The sequence below is a fragment of the Arachis stenosperma genome, chromosome 5 (genome assembly GCF_014773155.1).
Source record: "Arachis stenosperma cultivar V10309 chromosome 5, arast.V10309.gnm1.PFL2, whole genome shotgun sequence".
NCBI classification, from domain to species: Eukaryota; Viridiplantae; Streptophyta; class Magnoliopsida; order Fabales; family Fabaceae; genus Arachis; species Arachis stenosperma.
The window spans coordinates 57,053,523-57,067,801 of record NC_080381.1 but is presented as its reverse complement, the minus strand read 5'-3'; the positions used below and the strand labels follow the sequence as shown (position 1 = coordinate 57,067,801).

General features: G+C 37.1%; 1 non-coding gene across 1 annotated transcript; it reads left to right on the top strand.

Moving 5' to 3' along the window:
* The first annotated feature begins 9,799 nt into the window (after nt 1–9,799).
* Nucleotides 9,800–9,908, top strand: LOC130983794 (small nucleolar RNA R71). The gene has a single exon (XR_009087769.1). It is a non-coding gene; the product is annotated as a small nucleolar RNA R71 (small nucleolar RNA).
* Nucleotides 9,909–14,279: the final 4,371 nt, after the last annotated feature.

Sequence of the window (14,279 nt, the reverse complement as noted above, 5' to 3'; positions counted from 1 at the left end):
GTCCTCCTCAATGAGGATGTCTCCTTCTATGATAACTCCAGCTGAGTAACATAGATGGCAAATAAGATGAGGAAAAGCTAGCCTTGCCAAAGTAGAGGACTTATCAGCTATTTTGTAGAATTCATGGGAGATGACTTCATGAACTTCTACTTCCTCTAAAATCATGATGCTATGAATCATGATGGCCCGATCCACAGTAACTTCAGATCGGTTGCTAGTGGGGATGATGGAGCGTTGAATGAACTCCAACCATCCTCTAGCCACAGGCTTGAGGTTCAGTCTTCTTAGTTGAACCGGCTTGCCTTTGGAGTCTCTTTTCCATTGAGCTTCTTCCACACATATGTCCATAAGGACTTGGTCCAACCTTTGATTAAAGTTGACCCTTCTAGTGTAGGAGCGTGCATCTCCTTGCATCATGGGTAAGTTGAACACCAACCTCACATTTTCTGGACTAAAATCTAAGTATTTTCCCCGAACCATTGTAAGATAATTCTTTGGACTCGGGTTTACACTTTGATCATGGTTCCTAGTGATCCATGCATTGGCATAGAACTCTTGAACCATTAAGATTCTGACTTGTTGAATAGGGTTGGTTAGAACTTCCCAACCTCTTCTTTGGATCTCATGTCGGGTCTCCGGATATTCATTTTTCTTGAGCTTGAAAGGGACCTCAGGGATCACCTTCTTCTTGGCCACAACATCATAGAAGTGGTCTTGATGGGCTTTGGAGATGAATCTTTCCATATCCCATGACTCGGAGGTGGAAGCTTTTGTCTTCCCTTTCCCTTTTCTAGAGGATTCTCTGGCCTTAGCTGCCATCAATGGTAATGGAAAAACAAAAAGCTTATGCTTTTACCACACCAAACTTAAAATATTGTTCGCCCTCGAGCAAGAGAAGAAAGAAAAGAAGAAGAAGAAGAAAATATGGAGGAGAGGGGGAGAGGTGTATTCGGCTAAGAAGGAGAAGAGAGGTTTGTGTTGTGTGAAAATTAAGGAGAATGGAGGTGTTTATATAGGGAAGTGAGAGAGGGTAGGTTTGACCATTTAGGGTGGGTTTGGGTGGGAAAGATTTTTAAATTTTGAAGGTAAGTGGGATTTATGGGGAAAAATAGATGGATGTGAGTGGTGAAGGGGGTAATTGGGAAGAGAGATTGAGGTGATTGGTGAAGGGTTTTTGGAAAAGTGTGTTATAGGATTAATTAGGAGGTAAGGTGGGAATATGTTAGGTGGGAATCCTGTGGGGTCCACAGATCCTGAGATGATCCTGTGGAGTCCACAGATTCTGAGGTGTCAAGGATTTACATCCCTGCACCAATTAGGCATGTAAAATGCCTTAGCATAACATTCTGGCGTTTAAACGCCGAAGTGGTGCACGTTCTGGGCGTTCAACGCCCATGTGTAGCATGTTTCTGGCGTTGAACGCCAGTTCCATGCTTGTTACTGGTGTTCAGCGCCAGCTTTCCTCAGGGCACATTCCTGGCGTCCAAACGCTAGGACGTTGCTTGCTTCTGGCGTTCAGCACCAGATCCATGCTCTATTCTGGCGTTGAACACCAGCCAGATGCTCCTTACTGGCGTTTAAACGCCAGTAAGTCCTTCCTCCAAGGTGTGATTTTTCTTCTGCTATTTTTGATTCTATTTTTAATTTTAGTATTTTTTCGTGACTCCACATGATCATGAACCAAATAAAACACAAAATAACAATAAAATAAAAATAAAATTAGATAAATAAAAATTGGGTTGCCTCCCAACAAGTGCTTCTTTAACGTCAATAGCTTGACAGTGGGCTCTCTTAGAGCCACAAAGGTGATCAGGTCAATGTTGTGAAATCCCAACACCAAATTTAGAGTTTGGATATGGGGGTTCAACACCAAACTTAGAGTTTGGTTGTGGCCTCCTAACACCAAACTTAGAGTTTGATTGTGGGGGCTCTGTTTGACTCTGTACTGAGAGAAGCTCTGCATGCTTTCTCTCCAGTGTTACAGAGGGATGGCTGTGTGCCTTAAACACAAGGTAGTCCCCATTCAATTGAAGGACTAATTCTCCTCTGTTAACATCAATCACAGCACCTGTTGTGGCTAGAAAAGCTCTTCCAAGGATGATACATTTATCCTCTTCCTTCCTAGTGTCTAAGATTATGAATTCAGCAGGGATGTAAAGGCCTTCAACCTTTACTAACACGTCCTCTACTAATCCATAAGCTTGTCTTACTGACTTGTCTGCCAATTGTAATGAGAATAAGGCAGGTTGTACCTCAATGATCCCTAGTTTCTCCATTACAGAGAATGGCATAAGATTTATGCCTGACCCCAAGTCACACGGAGCCTTGTTAAAGGTCATGGTGCCTATGGTACAGGGTATTAAGAATTTACCAGGATCTTGTCTCTTTTGAGGTAGAGTTTTCTGAATCCATGTATCTAGTTCACTAATGAGCAAGGGAGGTTCACCTTCTCAAGTCTCATTACCAAATAACTTGGCATTCAGCTTCATGATGGCTCATAGATATTGAGCAACTTGCTCTCCAGTTACATCTTCATCCTCTTCAGAGGAAGAATAATCTTCAAAGCTCATGAATGGCAGAAGGAGATTTAATGGAATCTCTATGGTCTCTATATGAGCCTCAGATTCCTTTAGGTCCTCAATAGGGAACTCCTTCTTGTTTGAGAGACGTCCCAAGAGGTCTTCCTCACTAGGATTTTTGTCCTTCTCCTCCCTTGTGCATTCGTCCATATTGATTACATCAATGGCCTTGCACTCTCCTTTTGGATTTTCTTCTGTATTGCTTGGGAGAATACTGGGAGGAGTTTCAGTGACTTTCTTACTCAGCTGGCCCACTTGTGCCTCCAAATTTCTAATGGAGGATCTTGTTTCACTCATGAAACTTAAAGTGGCCTTAGACAGATCAAAGACTATGTTTGATAAGTTAGAGGGGCTCTGTTCAGAATTCTCTGTCTGTTGCTGAGAAGATGATGGAAAAGGCTTGTTAATTGCTTAGCCTGTTTCTTCCACCATTATTAAAGCCTTGTTGAGCCTTTTGTTGATCCTTCAATGAGAAATTTGGATGATTTCTCCATGATAAATTATAGGTGTTCCCATAAGGTTCACCCATGTAATTTACCTCTGCTATTGCAGGGTTCTCAGGATCATAAGCTTCTTCAGAAGCTGCCTCTTTAGTACTGTTGGATGCATTTTGCCATCCATTCAGACTTTGAAAAATCATGTTGACTTGCTGAGTCAACACTTTGTTTTGAGCCAATATGGCATTCAGAGCATCAATTTCAAGAACTCCCTTCCTCTGAGGCGTCCCATTATTCACGGAATTCCTCTCAGAAGTATACATGAATTGGTTATTTGCAACCATGTCAATAAGTTCTTGGGCTTCTGCAGGCGTTTTCTTTAGGTGAATGGATCCACCTGCAAAGTGGTCCAATGACATCTTGGAAAACTCAGATAGACGATAATAGAATATATCTAATATGGTCCACTCTGAAAACATGTCAGAAGGACACTTTTCGGTCATCTACTTGTATCTTTCCCAAGCTTCATAGGGGGATTCACCATCTTTTTGCTTGAAGGTCTGAATATCCACTCTAAGCTTGCTCAGCTTTTGAGGAGGAAAGAATTTATCCAAGAAGGCCGTGACCAGCTTATCCCAGGAGTCCAAGCTATCTTTAGGTTGTGAGTCCAACCATGTTCTAGCTCTGTCTCTTACAGCAAAAGGGAAAAGTATGAGCTTGTAGACTTCAGGATCTACTCCATTTGTCTTAACAGTCTCACAAATCTGCAAGAACTCAGTTAAAAACTGATAAGGATCTTCAGATGGAAGTCCATGAAACTTACAGTTCTGTTGCATCAAAGCAACTAATTGAGGTTTCCGCTCAAAATTGTTTGCTCCAATGGCAGGAATTGAGATGCTTCTTCCATCAAACTTGGACGTTGGTTTAGTGAAATCACCAAGCATCCTCCTTGCATTATTGTTGTTGGGTTCGGTTGTCATCTCCTTCTCTTGTTCGAAAATTTCAGAAAGGTTGCCTCTGGATTGTTGTAATTTAGCTTCTCTTAGTTTTCTCTTCAGAGTCCTTTCAGGTTCAAGATCAGCTTCAACAAGAGTGCCCTTTTTCCTTATTCCTGCTCATATGATAGAGAAGAGAAAAAGAAAAGGAAGAGGAATCCTCTATATCTGGACAAAGAGGATCCTTATTATTAGTAAAAGAAGAAAGGAATAATAGTGGAGAATCCAATCACAAGGGTGAGGATAGAGGCAGTGATTGGAGATGAAGAGAGGTGAAGAGAAGTGTTAGTAAATAAATAAATATATAGAAAAAGAGAAAAGAGGGAGAATTCGAAAATAATTTTGAAAAAGTAGTTAATGATTTTCGAAAATTAAAGATAAGATATAATTAAAATTAAAATTTAAAACAATTAAAAAGAAATTTTGAAAAAGAGATGAGATATTTTCGAAAATTAAAGAGGAAAAAGTAGTTAGGTGGTTTTGAAAATGATAAGAAACAAACAAAAAGTCAAATAGTTAGTTGAAAAAGATATTAAAGTTAAATTTGAAAAGATAAGAAGATAAGAAGTTAGATAAGATATTTTGAAATCAAATTTTTGAAAAAGATGAAATTTTGAAAAAGATATGATGAAAAGATAAGATAAAAAGATATGATAAAAAGATATGGTTGAAAAAGATTTAATTTTTAAAATTAAAATTAATTACTTGACTAACAAGAAACTAAAAGATATGGTTCTAGAATTTAAAGATTGAAGCTTTCTTAACAAGAAAGTAACAAACTTCAAATTTTTGAATCAATCATATTACTTGTTAGTATAATTTTTGAAAATCAAGATAAAATTAAGAAAAAGATTTTTTTGAAAAATATTTAAAAAGATTTTCAAAAATTAAATAAAAAATAAAAAAGATTTAAATTTTGAAAAAGATTTTGAAAAGATAAGATTTTTAAAATTGAAAATTTGACTTGACTCATGAGAAACAACTAATTTTAAAAATTTTTGACTAAGTCAACTCAAATTTTCAAAAATTAGGAGAGAAATAAGGAAAAGATATTTTTTGATTTTTGAATTTTTAATGATGAGAGATAAAAACAACAAAAATGACTCACAACATGAAAATTATGAATCAAAACTCATGATGCATGCAAGAACACTATGAATGTCAAGATGAACACCAAGAACACTTTGAAGATCATGATGAACATCAAGAACATATTTTTGAAAATTTTTTGATGCAAAGAAAATATGCAAGACACCAAACTTAGAAATCTTTAATGCTTGGACTCTAACAAATGAAAAATGCATATGAAAAACAAGAAAATACACAAAACAAGAAAACATCAAGATCAAACAAGAAGACTTACCAAGAACAACTTGAAGATCATGAAGAACACTATGAATGCATGAATTTTCGAAAAATGCATAATAATTTTAAAAACATGCAATTGACACCAAACTTAAAAATTGACTCAAGACTCAAACAAGAAACACAAAATATTTTTTATTTTTTTAATTTTTTTGTATTTTATTTTATTTTTTTCGAAAAACATATAGGAAAAAGAAAATAAAAAATTCAAAATCTTTAAGAAGAATTCCAGGAATCTTTCAATATTAGCCCAAAGCTCCAATCAAAGGGTTGGACATGGCTTAATAGCCAGTCAGCTTTAGGATGGAATTACATGCATTGTGGTGATTAGTTGAAGACCAATTCCAAAGGAGTTTGAATATGGCTTTGCAGCCAGCCAGGATTCAACATGCTTCATGAAACTCTGGAATCCATTCTTAAATGTTTTGAAGCCATAGAATGATTTATTTAAAAAAAATTTCGAAAATAGGAATAAAATTTTTTTTGAAAGATTTTTAAAAGGTTTTTGAAAAGAAAATTACCTAATCTGAGCAACAAGATGAACCGTCAGTTGTCCATACTCGAACAATCCCCGGCAACGTCGCCAAAAACTTGGTGCACGGATTTTGTGATCATCAACAATGGCTCCAATAATTTGGTAGCTCTCACACGTGAATTACACTTAGTCACAACTCTGCACAACTAACCAGCAAGTGCACTGGGTCATCCAAGTAATACCTTACGTGAGTAAGGGTCGATCCCACGGAGATTGTTGGTATGAAGCAATCTATGGTCATCTTGTAGATCTCAGTCAGGCTGATTCAAATGTGATTGGATTAGATAATTAAAAGATAAATAAAATAGGATAGAAATACTTATGTAAATTAATGGTGGGAATTTCAGATAAGCGTATGGAGATGCTTGTCCCTGTTGAATCTCTGTTTTCCTACTGCTTTCATCCAATCCTTCTTACTCCTTTCCATGGCAAGCTGTATGTAGGGCATCACTGTTGTCAATGGCTACATCCCATCCTCTCAGTGAAAATGGTCAAAATGCTCTGTCACAGCACGGCTAATCATCTGTCGGTTCTCAATCAGGTTGGAATAGAATCCCGTGATTCTTTTGCGTCTGTCACTAACGCCCAGCCTTCAGGAGATTGAAGCTCGTCACAGTCATTCAATCCCGGAATCCTACTCGGAATACCACAGACAAGGTTAGACTTTTCGGATTCCCATGAATGCCACCATCAATTCTAGCTTATACCACGAAGATTCTGATTAAGGAACCCAAGAGATATGCGCCCAGTCTAAGGTAGAACGGAAGTGGTTGTCAGTCACGCGCGTTCATAGGTGAAAATGATGATGAGTGTCACGGATCATCACATTCATCAAGTTGAAGTGCAACGAATATCTTAGAACAGGAATAAATCGAATTGGATAGAAAATAGTAGTAATTGCATTAAAACTTAAGGTACAGCAGAGCTCCACACCCTTAATCTATGGTGTGTAGAAACTCCACCGTTGAAAATACATAAGTGATAGGTCCAGGCATGGCCGAATGGCCAGCCCCCAAGTGGTCACAAGAACGAATGATCAAAGACTAAATAGTCAAAAGATGACTAATACACTAGTAAAAAGTTCTATTTATACTAAACAAGCTACCAGGGTTTACAGGAGTAAGTAATTGATGCATAAATCCACTTCCATGGCCCACTGGTATATGTTTGGGCTGAGCTTGATCCATCCACGAGCTGAGACTTTTCTTGGAGTTGAACGCCAAGTTGTAACATGTTTTGGGCGTTCAACTCTGGTTCGTGACGTGTTTCTGGCGTTTGACTCCAGAATGCAGCATGGAACTGGCGTTGAGCGCCCGTTTACGTTGTCAATTCCCGAATAAAGTATGGACTATTATATATTGCTGGAAAGCTCTGAATATCTACTTTCTAACGCCGTTGAGAGCGCGCCATTTGGAGTTCTGTTGCTCCAGAAAATTCATTTCGAGTGCAGGAAGGTCAGATTCCAACAGCATCAGCAGTCCTTTGTCAGCTTCCTTCTCAGAATTTTGCTCAGGTCCCTCAATTTCAGCCAGAAAATACCTGAAATCACAGAAAAACACACAAACTCATAGTAAAGTCCAGAAATATGAATTTAGCATAAAAACTAATGAAAACATCCCTAAAAGTAACTAGATCATACTAAAAACTACCTAAAAACAATACCAAAAAGCGTATAAATTATCCGCTCATCACCTGCATTCTTGTGTGGTGTTCAACGCCAGCAAGGGGTTTACTTCAGGGTGTTCTTCTTCCATCTCTAAATGTCTCTGTCTCTGTTTTGACTAATGCACATGATCACAAACTTAAAGGGAAATAACTATGAAAATAACTTAATATAACTCAAATAGAAATAACTAAAAAAATAGGAATACTATAATTATGGTTGGGTTGCCTCCCAACAAACACATCTTTAACATCACTATCTTGATGGTCAGCTCCTTTACGGAGATAGGTAAGGGTTCAGAACTTCACCCCTCACAGTGAACTTCCTTCCTATTCTTTAATGGAGGAGCTCCACATGTTCTAGAGATAGGATATTGTTCACATGGTGTGGAATGACTGGGCTGTCTATGAAGACACCTCTCATGCCAAGTGAGAGGCCTTCAGTGGGGGATTTTCTTATCCCTCCAGTCCTTAGATACCTTTTTCTTAGTACCTTCATTCTCATCACTTTATGATGATTTCTCAACACCAAATTTAGGATTTGGAGTCTGAGGGCTCTGCAAAGCTCTACACACAGAGAGAGAGAGGGTTGGAACACCAAGTGTTGCACAGTTGTCTCTCCTTTAGGGAGGGAGTTAGGTTTAGGCATCTTGAACAAGATGTGATCTTTTCATAACTGCAGAACGAGCTCCCCCTTTGCCACATCAATTATGGCATTGGCAGTGGCTAAGAAAAATCTTCCAAGGATGATAGATTCATCCTCGTCCTCTCAAGTATCTAAGATTATAAAATCTTCAGGGATGTAAAAGTTTTCAACCTTTACTATGGCAACTTCTACAAGACCATATGCCTTTTTCAGTGACTTGTCTGCCATCTCTAATGAGATATTGGCAGCTTGCACCTCAAAAATTCCCATCCTCTCCATTATAGAGAAAGGCATGAGGTTTATGCTTGACGCTAGGTCGCGTAAAGCCTTCTCAAAGGTAATTGTCCCTATGGTGCAAGTAATTAGGAAGCGTCTGGGATCCAGCATCTTTTGAGATAGTTTCTATTGAACCAAGGCATTGAGTTCCTTAGTGAGCACTGGAGGTTCGTCTTCCAATGTCTCTATTCCAAATAATTTAGCATTCAGCTTCATCAAAATTCTTAAGTACGGAGCAACTTGCTCTTTCCTATTTTCCTCTTCCTCATCAGAGGAGGAATATTCTTCAGAGTCTATAATCTGCAATAAGGCATTCAAGGAAACCCCTATTGTCTCCTCATGAGCTCTGGTTTCTTTTATATCTCTAACAAAGGGGTCCTTAGTGGGCGTTCAACGCCCATCCTCCCCCATTGTGGCATTTAACGCTAGGACTTGCTCCTCTTTGGGCGTTGAACGCCCAGCCTCTACTCCCAGCTGGCTGGCCGCCAAAAGTTCTTCTTCAGTTTTGGCCTCAGCTCCTACATTGAGGACCTTGCATTCTTCTCTTGGGTTTACTTCAGTATTACTTGGAAGAGTGTTAGAAGGGATCTCAGGGATCTTCATACTCAGCCGACCAATCTGTACCTCTAAATTCCTAATGGAAGATCTTGTTTCAGTCATGAAACTGTTAGTGGTCTTAGAGAGATCAGAGACTATAGTAGCTAAGTTAGAAAGGCTCTGCTTAGAAGTCTCCATCTATTGTTGAGAAGGTGGGAATGGTCTATTGTTGAACCTATTCTGGGTTCTTCCACCTTGTTTGTTGTTGAAGCCTTGGAAAGGCTTCTGTTGATCCCTCCATAAAAAGTTGGGATAATTCCTCCATGATGAGTTGTAGGTGTTTCCATAAGGCTCATTGTGGGGATTCCCTAAGGAATTTCCCATATAATGAACCTCCTCCATCATGAGTTGATCTGGATCATAGGCATCTCCTTCATAGGAGTTTTCTTGCGTGCTGCCAGTTGCTGCTTGCAATTAAGTCAGATGCTGAGAGATCATGTTGACCTGTTGGGTCGAGATCTTTTTCTGAGCCAATATGGCCTTCAGAGTGTCAATCTCCATGACTCCTCTTTTCTAAGCTACCTCATTGTTCACAAGGTTCCTCTCAGAGGTGCACATGAATTGGTTGTTTGCAACCATGTCAATGAGTTCCTGTGCCTCCTCAGGCATTTTCTTTAAGTGGAGTGATCCACCAGCAGAGTGGTCGGATGCCATTTTGGACAATTCAGAGAGACCATCATAGAAGATATCTAGCATGGTCCAGTCTGAAACCATGTTAGGAGGGCACCTTCTGATCAGTTACTTGTACCTCACTCAGGCTTCATAGAGGGATTCACCCTCTTTTTGTCTAAAGATTTGGACTTCCACCCTAAGCTTGCTTAGCTTCTGAAGTGGAAAAAACTTGGTCAAGAATGCATTGACCACCTTCTCCCAAGAGTCCAGGCTTTTCTTGGGCTAGGAATCTAGCCATAACCTAGCTCTATCCCTTACAGCAAAGGGGAAGAGCATAAGCTTGTAAATTTCTGGATCCACTCCATTAGTCTTGACAGTACTACAGATCTGCAAGAAATCAGAGATGAAACTGTTGGGATCTTCCTGTAGAAGTCCATGAAACTGGCAGTTATGTTGAACTAGAGTGACTCGTTGGGGTTTCAGCTCAAAACTATTTGCACTAATGGCAGGTATAGAGATGCTGCACCCATAGAAATCATAAGTGGGAGCAGTAAAGTCACCTAGGACCTTCCTTGCGTCTCCTCTGTTAGAGAGATAGGTCAAGAGGAAAAGAAAGAAGATGTCCTATAATAAGGATATTTTTTGAAAATAAATAGAGAGAAAATAGGAGATATTTTTTAAAATAGAGAGGGAAAGAGAGATGAGATTTTCGAAAGAGAAGAAAGAGAAAGTAGTTAGGAGGTTTTGAAAAAGAAGAAAGAGAAGGAAAATAGAAAGAGAATAAGGTCAAACAAGTAACTAACTAACTAACAAGACTTGAAAATAAAATATTTGATTTTGAAATTCAATTTTAAAAGAAAGTAGAGAATTAAAAATTAAAAGTTTTAAATTTAAAAAGAGGATAAGATATTATGTTTTAAAATTTAAAAAGAAAGATAAGATAAAGATTTAAAAAGATTAAGAAAGACAAGATTAAAATTTTGAGATTCATACTTTTAAAAGATTAAGATAAAGATTTAAAAAGATAAGAATTTGAAATTTTAAAATTTTAAAGATTTATAGTAAAAAGATATGATAAAGATTTGAAAAAGATTTTGAAATTTGAAAAGATTTGATTTTGAAATTTGAAATTAAAATAAGATAAGATAAGATATATGAAATTTAAAGAAAGATACACAAAAGATAAGATAAAGATTTGAAAAGATAAGATTTGAAATTTAAAATTTAAACTTTACTAACAAGAAAATACCAAACTTAAAATTTTTAAATCAAGATAAGAAAAGATAGCAAAAATTTTCAAAAAATAAAGATAAAAGAAATATATATATATATATGTATTTTTTTAATTTTCAAATTTTAAAGAAAAAAGAAAAATAACTAAGAGACACCAAATTTAAAAATTTAAGATCAAATGACACTAATTTTCAAAAATTAAAGGAAAAACATCTAAAAGACGCCAAACTTAAAATTTTTAAAATCAAACAAGAAAAATATCAAGAACAATTCGAACACAATGAAGAACACTTAAGAACAATTTTTCGAAAAACTAAGGAAAGAAAACAAAGAAACACCAAAAAGACACCAAACTTAAAGATTGACACAAGACTCAAACAAAAGAAAAGAAAAAGATGATTAAGGATAAAAAGTGGTGCACGAAATTGTGATCATCAACAATGGTGCCAAAGACTTGGAGCTCTCAAACGTGAATCACACTATGTCACAACTTCGCATAACTAACCAGCAAGTGCACTGGGTCATCCAAGTAATACCTTATGTGAGTAAGGGTCGATCCCACGGAGATTGTTGGTATGAAGCAAGCTATGGTCATCTTGTAAATCTCAGTTAGGCAGATTCAAATGGTTATAATGGTTTTTGAAAATAAAGATAAATAATGCATAAAATAGAGATAGAGATACTTATGTAAATCATTGGTGGGAATTTCAGATAAGTGTATGGAGATGCTTTGTTCCTGTTGAATCTCTACTTTCCTACTGTCTTCATCCAATCCTTCATACTCCTTTCCATGGCAAGCTGTATGTAGGGCGTCACCGTTGTCAATGGCTACTTCCCATCCTCTCAGTTAAAATGGTCCAAATGCTCTTGTCACAGCACGGCTAATCATCTGTCGGTTCTCGATCATGTCGGAATAGAATCCATTGATTCTTTTACGTCTGTCACTATGCCCAATAATCGCGAGTTTGAAGCTTGTCACATTCATTCAATCCTTGAATCCTACTCGGAATACTGATGAGCGGATAATTTATACGCTTTTCGGCATTGTTTTTAGTATATTTTTAGTATGTTTTAGTTAGTTTTTATTATGTTTTTATTATTTTTTAATTAAAAATTACATTTCTGGACTTTACTATGAGTTTGTGTGTTTTCCTGTGATTTCAAGTATTTTCTGGCTGAAATTGAGGGACCTGAGCAAAAATCTGATTCAGAGGCTGAAAAAGGACTGCAGATGCTGTTGGATTCTGACCTCCCTGCCCTGTAAGTATATTTTATGGAGCTAAAGAAGCTCAATTGGTGCGATCTTAATTGCGTTGAAAAGTAGACATCCTGGGCTTTCCAGCAATATATAATAGTCCATACTTTGCCCATGAATTGATGGCCCAAACCGGCGTTCCAAATCAGCTTCAGAATTCCCGGCGTTTAACGACGGAACTGGCACAAAAGTTGGAGTTAAACGCCCAAAATGGCACAAAAGCTGGCGTTTAACTCCAGGAAAAGTCTCTACACATGAAAGCTTCAATGTTCAGCCCATGCACACACCAAGTGGACCCCAGAAGTGGATTTTTACGTCATTTACTCATTCTTGTAAACCCTAGGTCACTAGTTCACTATAAATAGGACTTTTTGCTATTGTATCTTCACCTCATGACACAATACACGTTTCATATTGTATCTTCTATGGCATGAGTCTCTAAACCCCATGGTTGGGGGTGCAGAGCTCTGCTGTGTCCTGATGGATTAATATAATTACTACTGTTTCTCATTCAATCACGCTTGTTTCTATTCTAAGATATCACTTGTTCCTCAACTTGATGAATGTGATGATCCGTGACACTCATCATCATTCTCACCTATGAACGTGTGCCTGACAACCACCTCTGTTCTACCTTAGATTGAGTAGATATCTCTTGGATTCCTTGATCATAATCTTCTTGGTATAAGCTAGAACAGATTGGCAGTCATTCTTGAGAATCCGAAAGGTCTAAACCTTGTCTGTGGTATTCTGAGTAGGATTCAGGGATTGAATGACTGTGACGAGCTTCAAACTCACGATTGTGGGGCATTAGTGACAGATGCAAAAGAATCACTGGATTCTATTCCGACATGATCGAGAACCGATAGATGAATAACCGTGCTGTGACAGAGCGCGTTGAACATTTTCACTGAGAGGATGGGAGGTAGCCATTGACAACGGTGAAACCCAACATACAGCTTGCCATGGAAGGAACCTTGCGTGCATGAAGAAGAAGACAGTAGGAAAGTAGAGATTCAGAAGATGTAGCATCTCCAAAACCTCAACCTGTTCTCCATTACTGCAAAACAAGTACTTATTTCATGTTCTTTTACTTTTTACAACTAAATCTGAGAATTACTGATATCCTGACTAAGAATTACAAGATAACCATTGCTTGCTTCAAGCCGACAATCTCTGTGGGATCGACCCTTACTCACGTAAGGTATTACTTGGACGACCCAGTGCACTTGCTGGTTAGTTGTGCGGAATTGCAAAATTGTGATTGTGATTTCATGCACCAAGTTTTTGGCGCCGTTGCCGGGGATTGTTCGAGTTTGGACAACTGACGGTTTATCTTGTTGCTTAGATTAGGAATATTTTATTTTTATTGGTTTAGAGTCTTTTATTTGAGTTTAGTTTCATATTTTAAGTTTGGTGTCAATTGCATGCTTTTGTTTTCTTTTAATTTTTCGAATTTGCATGTTCTTAGTCCTTTCTTGATCTTTAAAAATTCTAAGTTTGGTGTCTTCCTTGTGTTTTCCTTTAGGTTTTCGAAAATCTGTGTGTGATTTTCTAAAATTTTCTAAGTTTGGTGTCTTTTGTGCTTTTATTCACTTAAAAATTTTAAAAAAAAATTTGTTCTTGGTGTTCATCTTGATCTTCAAAGTATTCTTGGTGTTCATCTTGACATTCAAAGTTTTCTTGTTTGTTCTCTTTGTTTTTATCTAAAATTTCTAAGTTTAGTGTCGTTTTGTTATTTTTCTCTTTCCTCATTAAAATTTAAAAATAAAAAAAAATATCCTTTCCTTATTTTACTCATAATTTTCGAAATTTTGCATTAAATTAGTCAAAGATTTTCAAAATCATATCTTTTTTTTAGTCAAGTCAAAATTCTAATTTCAAAAATTGATTTTTTCAAATCTTTTTCAAAAATCAAATCTTTTTAATTTCTTCAATCATATCTTTTCAATCATTTTTTTAATTGCAATCATATCTTCTCAATCATATCTTTTTCAAAATAATTTTCAATCATATCTTTTTAATTGCTAATTCTAAAATCTTTTTAATTAATTAATTAATTTAGTTTTTAATTTGCTTTGATTTTA